The sequence below is a fragment of the Phyllopteryx taeniolatus genome, chromosome 16 (genome assembly GCF_024500385.1).
Source record: "Phyllopteryx taeniolatus isolate TA_2022b chromosome 16, UOR_Ptae_1.2, whole genome shotgun sequence".
Classification (NCBI taxonomy): domain Eukaryota; kingdom Metazoa; phylum Chordata; class Actinopteri; order Syngnathiformes; family Syngnathidae; genus Phyllopteryx; species Phyllopteryx taeniolatus.
In genome coordinates this window covers 373,184-387,434 of record NC_084517.1, presented here as the reverse complement: position 1 = coordinate 387,434, position 14,251 = coordinate 373,184, and the positions used below count along the sequence as shown (strand labels likewise).

Sequence of the window (14,251 nt, the reverse complement as noted above, 5' to 3'; positions counted from 1 at the left end):
CCCCCCAATCAGAACCCGAGCGGTGTTCTGTTATTGGACTTCTGTGCTCATCATGTATTGTCCATAACGAACACCATGTTCAAGCATAAGGGTTTCCACACGTGCACTTGGCACCAGGACACCCTAGGTCGCAGTTCGATGATCGACTTTGTGGTCGTGGCATCGGACTTGCGGCTGCATGTCTTGGACACTTGGGTGAAGAGAGGGGCGGAGCTGTCAACTGATCACCACCTGGTGGTGAGTTGGCTCCGATGGTGGGGGAAGATGCCGGTCCGACGTGGCAGGCCCAAACGTATTGTGAGGGTCTGCTGGGAACGTCTGGTGGAATCCCCTGTCAGAAAGATTTTCAACTCCCATCTCCGACAGAACTTTGCTCATGTACCGGGGAAGGCGGGGGACATCGAGTCCGAGTGGACCATGTTCCGCGCCTCCATTGCTGAGGCGGCCGACCGGAGCTTTGGCCGTAAGGTGGTCGGTGCCTGTCGTGGCGGCAATCCCCGAACCCGTTGGTGGACACCAACGGTGAGGGATGCCGTCAAGCTAAAGAAGAAGTCCTACATGTCTACATGTGTTTTGTGGACTTGGAGAAGGCGTTCGACCGTGTCCCTCGGGGGGTCCTGTGGAGGGTGCTTCGGGAGTTTGGGGCACCGAATCCCCTGATACGGGCTGTTCGGTCCCTGTACGACCGGAGTCAGAGTCGGAGTCTTTTGTCACCGATTCTGTTCATAACTTTTATGGACAGAATTTGTAGGCGCCGCCGAGGCGTAGATGGGTTCCGGTTTGAGAGAGATGAGATCCTGCCCCAAGTGGAGGAGTTCAAGTATCTTGGGGTCTTGTTCACGAGTGAGGGAAGAATGGAACGGAAGATCGACAGGCGGATCGGTGCAGCGTTTGCATCGATCCGTTGTGGTAAAGAAGGAGCTAAGCCGAAAGGCGAAGCTCTCGATTTACTGGTCGATCTACGTTCCTACCCTCACCTATGTTCACGAGCTGTGGGTCGTGGCCGAAAGAACAAGATCCCGGATACAAGCGGCCGAAATGAGTTTCCTCCGCAGGGTGTCCAGGCTCTTCCTTAGAGATAGGGTGAGAAGCTCGGTCATCCAGGAAGAAATGGTCCATGTCTAGTAGGGGTGCAGAGTATGACCGATATAGGAATGTCTAATGCAATAATGTCCAGGAATTTCACATGATATGGTAGTAAGTAAATAAGCGTCACAATGACGCTGAGTATGATGTGATTGAGGGGAAATAATAATAAAAAACATTTATTAACACCCCTGCAGAATGTATAATTCATCAGTGGCAGATGTATGGAAGTTGGCATTAACAATAAAGATATAGTAACTATGGTATAATGAGTTATTATAGTCTGGGGTCTACTATCGTACTAGATGACGCAGTCGGGTCCGAACTCGGGTCTAAAAGATGTACTGGACTAAAAGGGGAACGGTGAGAAAATGAAGGCAAATTTAAGTTATAGTACTACTGAGGGTTAAAACATTACAAACAGCTGTGGGGTGATAGGGGAGCGTGCCAAGACTCCACTGGTTTGTGGAGAAATCATGAGGGTCTCATTGTGGCACCCCCGGACCTGTTGGGTCTGTTAATTCATGTGGCGCATGGGCAAGCCCATGGCGCAAGGGGGGAAGTGAAGTGGAAAATTATGAAATAATATGGTTTTTGGGCACCATATTTGCTGGAACAAATTGACTATATTATAGGCAGATGCAGTTCTATGAGGGGCACAAGTCAGTGCAAACTGTAGGCCGGTCCCAAGCCCGGATAAATGCAGAGGGTTGCGTCAGGAAGGGCATCCGGCTTAAAACTTTGCCAAACAAATATGAGCGTTCATCCAAAGAATTCCATACAGGAGCGGTCGTGGCCCGGGTTAACAACGTCTGCTTTTTGCAGATGATGTGGTTCTGTTGGCTTCATCAAGCCGTGACCTCCAACTCTCACTGGAGCAGTTCGCAGCCGAGTGTGAAGCGGCTGGGATGAGAATCAGCACCTCCAAATCTGAGACCATGGTCCTCAGTCGGAAAAGGGTGGCGTGCCCTCTTCAGGTCGGGGATGAGATCCTGCCCCAAGTGGAGGAGTTCAAGTATCTTGGGGTCTTGTTCACGAGTGAGGGAAGAATGGAACGGGAGATCGACAGGCGGATCGGTGCAGCATCTGCAGTGATGCGGACTTTGTATCTATCCATTGTGGTGAAGAAGGAGCTAAGCCGAAGGGCGAAGCTCTCGATTTACCGGTCGATCTACGTTCCTACCCTCACCTATGGTCACGAGCTGTGGGTCGTGACCGAAAGAACAAGCAGCCGAAATGAGTTTCCTCCACAGGGTGTCCGGGCTCTCCCTTAGAGATAGAGTGAGAAGCTCGGTCATCCGGGAGGATCTCAGACTAGCGCCGCTGCTCCTCCACATCGAGAGGAGCCAGATGAGGTGGCTGGGGCATCTGATTCAGATGTGTCCCGGACGCCTCCCTGGTGAGGTGTTCCGGGCATGTCCCACCGGGAGGAGACCCCAGGGACGACCCAGGACACGCTGGAGAGACTACATCCTTCGGCTGGCCTGGGAACGCCTCGTGATCCCCCCCGGAAGAGATGGATGAAGTGGCTGGGGAGAGGGAAGTATGGGCGTGTCTGCTAAAGCTACTGCCCCCGCGACCCGACCTCAGATAAGCGGTAGAAAATGGATGGATATATGTAAATATCTATAAAGCGCTTTAAATGGTACCAATTATATTTATTGCATAAATAAATAAGGGGCGGCACGGTGGCCGACTGGTTAGAGCGTCAGCCTCACAGTTCTGAGGACCCGGGTTCAATCCCCGGCCCCGCCTGTGTGGAGTTTGCATGTTCTCCCCGTGCCTGCGTGGGTTTTCTCCGGGCACTCCGGTTTCCTCCCACATCCCAAAAACATGCATTAATTGGAGACTCTAAATTGCCCGTAGGCATGACTGTGAGTGCGAATGGTTGTTTGTTTCGATGTGCCCTGCGATTGGCTGGCAAACAGTTCAGGGTGTACCCCGCCTCCTGCCCGATGACAGCTGGGATAGGCTCCAGCACGCCCGCGACCCTAGTGAGGAGAAGCGGCTCAGAAAATGGATGGAAATAAATAAGGTATAAGTATTGTCTGTATACATAGGTTTGCACTCGATATTCTGGAAGATAAATTAACACGTGTGCAGGCGGATGTGATCATGCCAGGGTTGCGTCGTGGCTTTCTACTTCCGGGTTGGTGGAGCAAACCAGCCGCGCCTCAGCGTGCCCGGGGGAAGCACCCTGAAAATAGTAACGTACATTTTTCTTGTCAGAAGACGCTTCGGTGTTATGATAAAGGAGGCTATTAACTCTTGTGGAGCCGCGGCTGTGTTAAGGCGCCTTTCCAAACAGGTCGGAGAGGTTTCGATGTAGCTCGGGGCTTTTCCGGTCCGTTTCGGGCTGCACCCGGAGTTTGAATGAATGGCTTGCAAGTTGCTGACTGAGATGGAGTGTACGGTATGAGCGTGATGTGGAAAATAATAAGTGGACGAGTGTATTTTAGTGCGTTACGAGTGAATCGCGGGTCGTGTATATGCGGGATGACATGAGTGCGCGCGGCGAGACGGCAATCGCAGCTAGCTGGCTAAATGTTTTCAATGGATGAACTGGATGTAACTAAAAGTGGTGTACAGGACTTTTTAAAGTCAGAAAGGGGTAATGCGAAAGACATTCAGAATTACAGAATTACTTTAGTGTAGTGCCGAAGGGATTGTCATTAAAAAGCATGGAAGTTTAATATTCGACTCGTGTGATGACAATGACGTTAGAAAGTGGGTAAAGGGCTTTGCGGTGAGCTCAGTTAGTAGGGAGAACTTGAGAAATTATTTGTTAATTCATGTTGGATCGGGGATTTGAAATTTATGGCTTAGAGAGCACTTGAAATGATAAGAGGATCGTGAAAGGCACATTAACTCATACGGTGGCTCTAGTCTTGTTTGCGCCGAGAAGAAGAGCTTTGATGTATGTTGCAAAGTAATGAAAGATGTGTTAACTTGCGTGTCAGAGGGAGTCATTTTTCATTTTTACGGAGTGGCACACAAGTAAGCGGCCGGAAGACTGTAATTAGGGATAATAAAGTGAAGTAATGAGGGAAGAGCATATTTGTAATATAGAAGCACCTTTGTGATTACATTAGGCTGTCAACCAGTCTATGCTACATGAAAATTTGGGAATACAAAGAGAGTCTGTTATTATAGTAAGTAGATATACATAAAAGTTCCTGTTTGTGGCAAACCGGATTAAGAAAATTACTCAAGGGACACAAGTCGACTATAGACATCCTTACAATATTAAGTTGATACAGTATAATGAATATTAGCACAGTATAGTGAATGCAATCCTTTCCATTCACAGAAGAGGGAGGATGTGCCAGAGGTGTTAAGTTGATTCGCTACTTAGCATAGTGACTTGCCAGTTAGGTAAGAAGGAAAAAATACGATAGATGAGAATAAAGGGAGTTAGGGTGTTTGTAATGCCCAGCTACATACGCCATGAGACAGTGCCTCATTTGCATCATCCATCCACCCATTTTCTGAGCCGCTTCTCCTCACAAGGGTCGCGGGAGTGCTGGAGCCAATCCCAGTTATCATCGGGCAGGAGGCGGGGTACACCCTGAACTGGTTGCCAGCCAATCACAGGGCACATATAAACAAACAACCATTCGCACTCACATTCACACCTACGGGCAATTTAGAGTCTTCAATTAACCTACCGTGCATGTTTTTGGGATGTGGGAGGAAACCGGAGTGCCCGGAGAAAACCCACGCAGGCACGGGGAGAACATGCAAACGCCACACAGGCGGGGCCGGGGATTGAACCCCGGACCTCAGAACTGTGAGGCAGACGCTCTAACCAGTCGACCACCGTGCCGGTAATTTGCATCATGTACAAGGGAAATTATGTGGAGTACTTGTCTTTGAGAATATGAGGATTAATCTGTTTGGTTGTTTCCCCAGATTCAACATTAGAGCAGGGAGGACAAAGAGGATTTTTCCATCTGTCTGGCAAGGAAATTTTGAGGAGGTTTATTTATTTGCATTCTATCTCCTAATTCAGGTTGATTGACTAGTTAATGCATCCTGGAGCCATAGCAGACAGAAGAACCCGTGAAGTCCTTCTTTGCCCCAGAGCCCTAAAATTGCAGGGAAATAGCACCAACATTTTTATGACAGGACACAGGCGTCCCCACTGGGGTACCAGCTTTACGACTGAGCGTGTGTGCGAGTTTACGATCGGCGGAGCAGATGGTTGAGTGTAAGTGACTGAGATCAGGATGGTTGCAGAACATGTGCAACTGTAAAATGGAGAGTAAGAACAAAGGTTAGCTCGACTTAAAAATGGGGGCTTAGTTGAAGAAGTTAGAAGGTAAGCGGATATAAGAAGAACTTAGAAAGTATGCACTTGACAGAAATGCCGTTTGCTGTACAGGTGACTATGGGAGGCCCTGGTAGTGTTAGCTTGACCTTATTGACAAGTGAAAACCCAGTGTGCCCCATCTCATATTCTGTACAGCGGCTGGTCTGTTGCCGGTTTCGACTTGGCCATGCTAGGGAAGAACACCCTCGACAGTAACAGAGACTAAAGCAATGCTGGGCAGCCAGGAAGAGGGGCCCGGCTGTTAATATTTGTCATGATTGAATCAGCGAGACTCTTCAACCTGATGACTGCGTCTATATGAATGTTGTTTCTTATGACAGAAAGGGAGCCAATGAAAGGACTTTGAGGTAGAGACTGTGAAAGCTGGGAAAGAAAAGATGAGCTGAATGATCCTGTCTCAACATGTACCAAGTTGGTTGGAATAATATGATGAAAGTCTGTTTCAGTGGGGGACAAAGTGGACACGACTAGAAGCCATGAAGGATGCTGTTTGGCTGAGGTCGGAGTCTTTCGGTGATCAGTGACTCGTCAGAACATGGTGGGGACACATTTGAGGTAATTTGGTAATTGGTATTAAGCAGGTCACCTGCCCTTGGACAGGAATAAAGGTTAAATGCTATAAAGTACATATATTTAGGAGTTGTCAGTGTAAGGATGGTTAAGTTTTACTTAGAGTCAGACGTCTCCCTTGTCAGCGGGGGTTTGTAGAGTCACTCGAAAAGATTGTGGGAGAAATTGTCTGTTGTCGTACTAGAGCGGCTCCAACTACCGGAGACAAATTCCTCGTGTGTTTTTTGGACATACTTGGCAAATAAAGATGATTCTGATTATGGCAAGAAATATTTTTACCATTAGGGGAGTATGAGGTCGTGCAGTCCTCAGACGGGCTTCAACTTCAAAATTGGTATTAAGCTTCGGTAGGGGTTTGAAGAGAGAGGTCAAAAAGGAGCAAACCTCCTACTTGATTTCACCTACCATTTGTCATAGATTCTGCTAGTAGTCTTGTTAGAAACTGCCTCACTAAGCATCCTACCTTGCACATGTAAGTATAGATGGACCAAGAACTTCTACTGTACCTCTATTGCTGACTGACTAGGAGAACTAAAATACAGAAGTATTATGTAGAGGTGTGGTGTTAGGGCCTTTTTGGGGTCAACCCTCTTGACTTTGTTCTGGAGTAATAAAAAGTGGGATACAAGGGGAGGGGGGTGGTATTGCAAAGGCCAGGGAGAGATTTACAACAGGATCGATTTATTATTAACAATGGATAGAGGCCATGGGCCTCATGTACAAAAGGTGCGTATGCACAAAAACGTGGCGTCTGTTCTTTTTCACAGCAAAGTTCAGATGTATCAAGAGTGACATAACCGTGGAAATGTGCGGTGCTTCACGCCAACTGTATTGCTGGCGTACGCACGTTTCTGCAGCTTTTGGTGCTTTGGCGACATTTAGAGGTGATGCTGGGAAAATGTTCTCATAAATCTGTACACCAGAGACACATGAATAATTAGCACTGATAACAATTCATGCCCGGCAACATTTGATTTCAACAATGCAATTGAGGCAAGGACTGATAATTCATTTGTTAACCAGTGTATTTAATGAACCACTGATATTTGTGAGGACACCTATTAATTGATCAAGGTGATCATTTATGCCGCCTATGCCCTCACAATCGCTTCGTGACTCCAGCACATTGCATTGAAAAAAAGAGTCCTTTGAATTTACTTCATTTGAACATGTACATCGGTTGCACATGATTAAAATGTGTTTAAATTGACATAATTTACCCCTCTTTTCCTAAAAAAAACATGATTTTTTTGTCAGTGTGCGTGTCCTCTCCTGTGTATTAAAAATATTGAGTAGTCAAAAAGGACTCAAAGTTTTTTTATATCCTCTTTGATATGCTGATGTGCTTCTATTTGAATTCAAAAGATTTATTACAAATACCGTACATACAACATTTACGCATGAACCTTTATCTCACAGGGCTGAGTGTAGGTTATCGTATGAACACATTTGTTATGAATTCGAAAAATATATGGTATTAACTTTGTGGGGTGATCATAGTGAGCCATGTGTCCTCCCATCACCCCTGAGAGCGCAGCGTCAGCTATGATCGCAGCAATTCTCTCCTCGAACGGGGTGAGGCCCTCCGCGCCGTTTCTTCCGCTTTTTTTTGGCCACACTTTTGCGGTGGGCAGCTGTCCTCCGCTTCACATCCACCTTAATGTCTAACCACTTCTTTTTTATTTCAGCGTGTGCGCACTATTCTGTCTCCACAGCATTGACAGCCACACACGCGCTGTCCCATTCGGTCCTCTTTCGCGTGTTGTTAACGCCGGAGGACAGCGTGCCAAAGAGGATTTTCTTGCGTGCTTCCACTTCATTGAGCAACTTCACATTCAGAAAAATTATTTTTCTTCATTACCTTGCTCATTTTCCTTTTTTTCTGATCATGCATTTTAGGTGCAGGGTTCATTTAAATATTCAAATGTGGGCATGGACAGGGAGGAGTCGGCTACTCCAACATCCGCTCATTTCGACGTTGATTGGAATGTACGAAGGAAATGTACTTGGATTCATGAGTATGCAGAGTTTCATACATCTGAATATTTTTGTGTGTACGACATTTTCTGGATTTGAACGTACGCCATGTTTTCGGAGGAAATCCACGCAAGTCTTTGTACGTGAGGCCCCTGGTCTGTAGTGGTAGAGGGTGACTTAATTTTGAAAATATGCTAAATGTAATATTGGGAATTAGGTGACTTAAGCAAATAGTTAGTTACGGCATATTAGCAAAAGCTATGAAGGAAACCTGTAGACTTGTAAAGGTACCTGGGGAAAATTATGCGCATTGACATGTGGTTAGTTGAGCGACATTTAACCAAGCCGCTTCTTTTACATATGGATAGTGATCAAAATTAATCATTATTAGCCAGAGCTATTTTTAAATCATCAATCTAGCAGGAATATCGCTTTACTGAGGAGGAAGACTTAGTGTAGTGATTGTAATATTTATTTCAAACCTATCAACTTACAAATACAAGTTACATGGTCAACTGTTTGCCCAAACAGGAACGAGGGAATTTGAATATTAATTGCGTTAAAGAAGCCTCAGGTAGCTGTACAAGTTTCATAATGCTCAAATTACATCTTTACATCTGCTAATTGGGTAAGAACACAAATGCTTCAAAATGGGATGGTTGGGAGTTACTGTTCAACCAATGAGTATTCTGTGTTCAGTTGTGTCTGTGTGGTGTGTAAGTGGGAGTGGACATCCACTCCTGGGTCCAGGTCAATGTTATTGTCTGAGAAGTATCGCTTGTCATGTCGTGTTAAATGTTTATGTTTTGTGTCAAATATTTATGTTTAGTGTTAAATGTTTAGGGTTCAGGTGAATTAAAAGCAGAAATGGAGAACCAATGGAGCCAGCTAACAGAAGTGATTGTGGGGATGTGATCACAAGCAAGAGTAAGTCTCACCTATATCAAATATAAAATCCCAAGAGGTTGGGAGCCTGAGTTCAAATTAAGTACTCTTGGGCCATGACCCTTTATTAGGAATTCTAACCTTTAGTTCATGCGTGATTTGAAGCACCAATGGGTCAAATTCACCCATGTGGAGAAGGCTTCTATGCACTTTGTGGGGTCACCTGAGATGACATTGTCATCAGATATGTTTATGATAAACGAGGACAGTGTGACTGACAAGTGAGTACGGTCTACACAGAGTGTTGAATGACGGGCTTTTGCGACTGTGTACATGATGAAGAGGGGAAGACTGATTTGTGGAAATAACATTATTTTTCAGGACGCCCAGGAGGATGCAGCTTGACAGTGTTGTTGTGTTGCAGGTTGTTGCAGTGCTGACTTAACGCTGATTTTTATGTGATTCTTCGTCTATTGACATTGACACTTTTGTGAAACATGTTAACAATGAATTGGGGAATAATATCAATGTTTGGTAACAATCGCCTACTTGTCCCTTCTCCGGAGTATGTATACAGGAATTATGTAGTCCACCCCCTTGGCAGGAGCATCTTTTGCAGAGTTGTGATTAATTTATGAAAGGGCTTGTTTGCAGGACTTGTCAGCTGGGCCTCTGCGATGGGGAAGACCATCTGTTTAAATGTGGATGGTGTTTTGTATTCCTGTTGTTGTGTATTTGCTGTGCAAGTAGCCTTTAGGAACTTTGCTGTACTGACTCTCACCAGTAGCATCTACTGTCGGGTGGACTAGGGACAGCTGTCGACAAAGCGTGCCTCGGGTAAAGTGGACACATTGATTCGTAATGTATCCCAAAGGGAGGTTAGTATTCGAATTTTCGAACTTTGATTCAACATTATACTTTTATTGGAGTTTTCTGGTTTAAGCAGGTGCATCACAGGATGTTGGATGGAGAAGAGAAGCTGTCTCCATGAGGGGACGGTAGATGGATAAAAGTTTAGGAAGAAATGGTGCATGTCTAGTGGGGTGCAGAGTATGACCGATATAGGAATGTCTAATGCAATAATGTCCAGGAATTTCACATGATATGGTAGTAAGTAAATAAGCGTCACAATGACGCTGAGTACGATGTGATTGAGGGGAAATAATAATAAAAAACATCTATTAACACCCCTGCAGAATGTATAATTCATCAGTGGCAGATGTATGGAAGTTGGGATTAACAATAAAGATATAGTAACTATGGTATAATGAGTTATTATAGTCTGGGGTCTACTATGTACTAGATGACGCAGTCGGGTCCGAACTCGGGTCTAAAAGATGTACTGGACTAAAAGGGGAACGGTGAGAAAATGAAGGCAAATTTAAGTTATAGTACTACTGAGGGTTAAAACATTACAAACAGCTGTGGGTTGATAGGGGAGCGTGCCAAGACTCCACTGGTTTGTGGAGAAATCATGAGGGTCTCATCGTGGCACCCCCGGACCTGTTGGGTCTGTTAATTCATGTGGCGCATGAGCAAGCCCATGGCGCAAGGGGGGAAGTGAAGTGGAAAATTATGAAATAATATGGTTTTTGGGCACCATATTTGCTGGAACAAATTGACTATATTATAGGCAGATGCAGCCCTCTGAGGGGCACAAGTGAGTGCAAACTGTAGCCCGGATAAATGCAGAGGGTTGCGTCAGGAAGGTCATCCGGCTTAAAACTTTGCCAAACAAATATGAGCGTTCATTCAAAGAATTCCATACCGGAGCGGTCGTGTCCTGGGTTAACAACGTCTGCTTTTTGCAGATGATGTGGTTCTGTTGGCTTCATCAAGCCGTGACCTCCAACTCTCACTGGAGCAGTTCGCAGCCGAGTGTGAAGCGGCTGGGATGAGAATCAGCACCTCCAAATCTGAGACCATGGTCCTCAGTCGGAAAAGGGTGGCGTGCCCTCTTCAGGTCGGGGATGAGATCCTGCCCCAAGTGGAGGAGTTCAAGTATCTTGGGGTCTTGTTCACGAGTGAGGGAAGAATGGAACGGGAGATCGACAGGCGGATCGGTGCAGCGTCTGCAGCGATGCGGACTTTGTATCTATCTATTGTGGTGAAGAAGGAGCTAAGCCGAAAGGCGAAGCTCTCGATTTACCGGTCGATCTACGTTCCTACCCTCACCTATGGGCACGAGCTGTGGGTAGTGACCGAAAGAACAAGATCCAGGATACAATCGGCCGAAATGAGTTTCCTCCTGCAGGGTGTCCGGGCTCTCCCTTAGAGATAGGGTGAGAAGCTCGGTCATTCGAGAGGATCTCAGAGTAGAGCCGCTGCTCCTTCACATCGAGAGAAGCCAGATGAGGTGGCTGGGGCATCTGATTCGGATGCCTCCCGGACGCCTCCCTGGTGAGGTGTTCCGGGCACGTCCCACGGGGACGACCCAGGACACGCTGGAGAGACTACATCCTTCGGCTGGCCTGGGAACGCCTCGGGATCCCCCCGGAAGAGCTGGATGAAGTGGCTGGGGAGAGGGAAGTCTGGGCGTCCCTGCTAAAGCTACTGCCCCCGCGACCCGACCTCGAATAAGCGGTGGAAGATGGATGGATGGATGGATTACAACTGTGCGATGCAAAGAATAGACCGATCTACACGTGGACGACCCCCACAAACGGTATAGAGAAATTATCTGACATTTTATTAAAGATCTGACCTTAAGGGACATTTGGAGGGATCGCAGTCCACAACGGTCAATGTTTTCATGTTATTCCAGTCCATTCAATTTATACTCACGAATTGATTACTTTCTAATTTTGGCGAGCTTGATGAATAAAGGATTGTAATTATGACAGTATTTTGATCTCGAACCATGCCCCTAGCAATTTGATCTATGTGGATTCAGACCTACGGTGAGACCCCCAAAATGGAAATTACAGCCCTACTGGCTCCAGAATCTGGATCTGGTGAAACAAATTGATTTGTATTTCATGCTGAATACTAATGAAACCTCAGCAAGCACAAGGTGGGAAGCCTTCAAGGCCTTTATTAGAGGACAAGTTATTAATTTTATGAGTTCAAAATCTAAAAAGGTTAGACAAAAATTGACATCATTGGAATAAAAATTTTGGAGGAAGCCTATTTTAAGAAACCATGTTCAACTGTACATCAAGAAATTTTACTCCTACGCTTGCAGTATAATGAGGTTTCTGCCTCCAAAACAGCAGCTACCGTAAAGTCTCGTGTATAATGCGTATCCCCCCCCCCCCCAAAAAAAAAGTCAAAACTCAATACATACAGTGTATTATACATACAGTAGGTATAGGGGAAAATGGAAAAAACTTTCACATTTTATTCATTGGCGGCACGGTGGACGACTGGTTAGAGCATCAGCCTCACAGTTCTGAGGACCGGGGTTCAATCCCCGGCCCTGTCTGTGTGGAGTTTGCATGTTCTCCCCCTGCCTGCGTGGGATTTCTCCGGGCACTCCGGTTTCCTCCCACATCCCAAAAACATGCATGAATTGGACTCTAAATTGCCCGTAGGTGTGAAGGTGAGTGCGAATGGTTGTTTGTTTATATGTGCCCTGCGATTGGCTGGCAACCAGTTCAGGGTGTTCCCCGCCTCCTGTCCGTTGATAGCTGGGATAGGCTCCAGCACGCCCGCGACCCTAGTGAGGAGAAGAAAATGAATGGATGGATGGATTTTATTCAAGTATGCCGCCATCCAGAGAATATGAAAAAGCTGTACACTTTCATTCCAATCTGCCACCGCCACCTAGAGGTTATGAGAATGGTGTACACTTTCTTTCTAATATGCCAACGCCACCAAAAGGATAAAGGTGTAGCCTACACTTTCATTACAATATGACAGGGGTACGTATGACTGCATATATGTACAGTTGTGCTCATAAGTTTACAAACCCTGGCAGAATTTGTGAAGTATTGTTTTTTTAAATACGACTGATGACTGAACAACAACCATCATTAATGGCTTTATGGTTATGTTTTGTTTAATGATGATGGTTTTCTGAAATGCTTGACAGTATAATTTGAATCCCATGAAAATAAAATTATGTGTTTCACCTTGCCCTTCATGTTTTCTTTAAAGAGGCGTGGGACAACAGCAGTGACGTCAGCGGGGTTACCGTCCGCGCGAGTATAAAGAAGCCTTTAATCACCAGCCATCTTGTGCGTCTGTCTTGCGATCTGATTGGTAAATTGCATGTTGAAAGTGTGATGTTGAGTCGTAGAAGCTCAGTCTTTTAAAAGCTCACGAGTCGTATGATATATTTATGACTACGTAAACCAACAGCATGTGTGCTGTGGACTTTGAAAGCCATTGGTACATATTGTCGCGCGTATATCTGTAGGTGCTGTTGTTCAGAACATATGCTGTGTCTGCAGGTGACATATTTCTCACTCACATCTGGTGCAGGCTTCGAAAGTCTGTTTTTGTTTCCCCTGGAATGTCAGAGTGGTTACACAGGAGGGGGGAAGAAAAAAAAAACGTGGCTTGTATGGAGATTGTAAGCATTGTCAATTGTAAAACATAATGAAAGGAATCCCCTTATGCATTATAATGCCTAGTTTTCTGTGTTCACTTTATGATTGCTTATATGAGCATACATGTTTATTAGCATTAACAGACCACCTGAGATTGGTGTGGGAAAAAGGACTTCACACAAGATTATAATTGATCTTTCTGACCTAAATGAAGCCTTTGGGTCTCTAGAGAAATTGAGGTGCAAGATTTATGCTTGCTTGTAAAAGATAATTTTTTTGCCATAAGCAGACCAGCCTGTGTTGATGTGAGAAAAAGGACTTCACACAAGAATATAATTGATCTTTCTGATCTAAATGAATCTTCAAGTCTTCTAAGAAGATACGTTGTTGTTGTAAACAGACCAGCCTGTGACGACGTGAGAAAAAAGGACTTCACGTAAGAATATAATTGATGTTTCTAACATAAATCCTTCAGATCTGTGAGGAGAATGTGTGGCTATGTGCGTGGTAATGAGATAAGTGACACGTTCTAGGTTAAAGAGGACAAATCTATGCTGTACGGGTACAAGTTTCTTTGTCTATATTTCTTGTGAATATCTAGAAGACTCATTCGTTAATGATATGATTATTCCCTCATATTACGAGCCAAGCATTCTATTGTAAGGATATGGTGGTGGTTGAAAAACGTTTTAGAAACTTTGACTTTTCATCCCTCACCTGATAGATCTGGCTGCCGCTTTGTCTAGGGATATGTACGTTTCAACATGTACATTTTACGTGCTTTAAAGGTCCCCTTCCTTCATTTCTTTTAAAGAGGCCATCTACTCGTGGAATAGGGTTGTGGCGTTTATGGAGGGGGTCAAGACCAGTCTAGGACTTGTTCTAAACATGTTTGGAACATGTCTTT

At 45.3% G+C, this 14,251-nt stretch overlaps 1 long non-coding RNA gene across 1 annotated transcript; it reads left to right on the top strand.

Moving 5' to 3' along the window:
* The first annotated feature begins 3,013 nt into the window (after positions 1 to 3,013).
* On the top strand, positions 3,014 to 12,928 carry LOC133466488 (uncharacterized). Its single transcript, XR_009784947.1, has 2 exons — positions 3,014 to 3,292; positions 10,663 to 12,928. It is a non-coding gene; the product is annotated as an uncharacterized LOC133466488 (long non-coding RNA).
* The last annotated feature ends 1,323 nt before the right edge of the window (positions 12,929 to 14,251 follow it).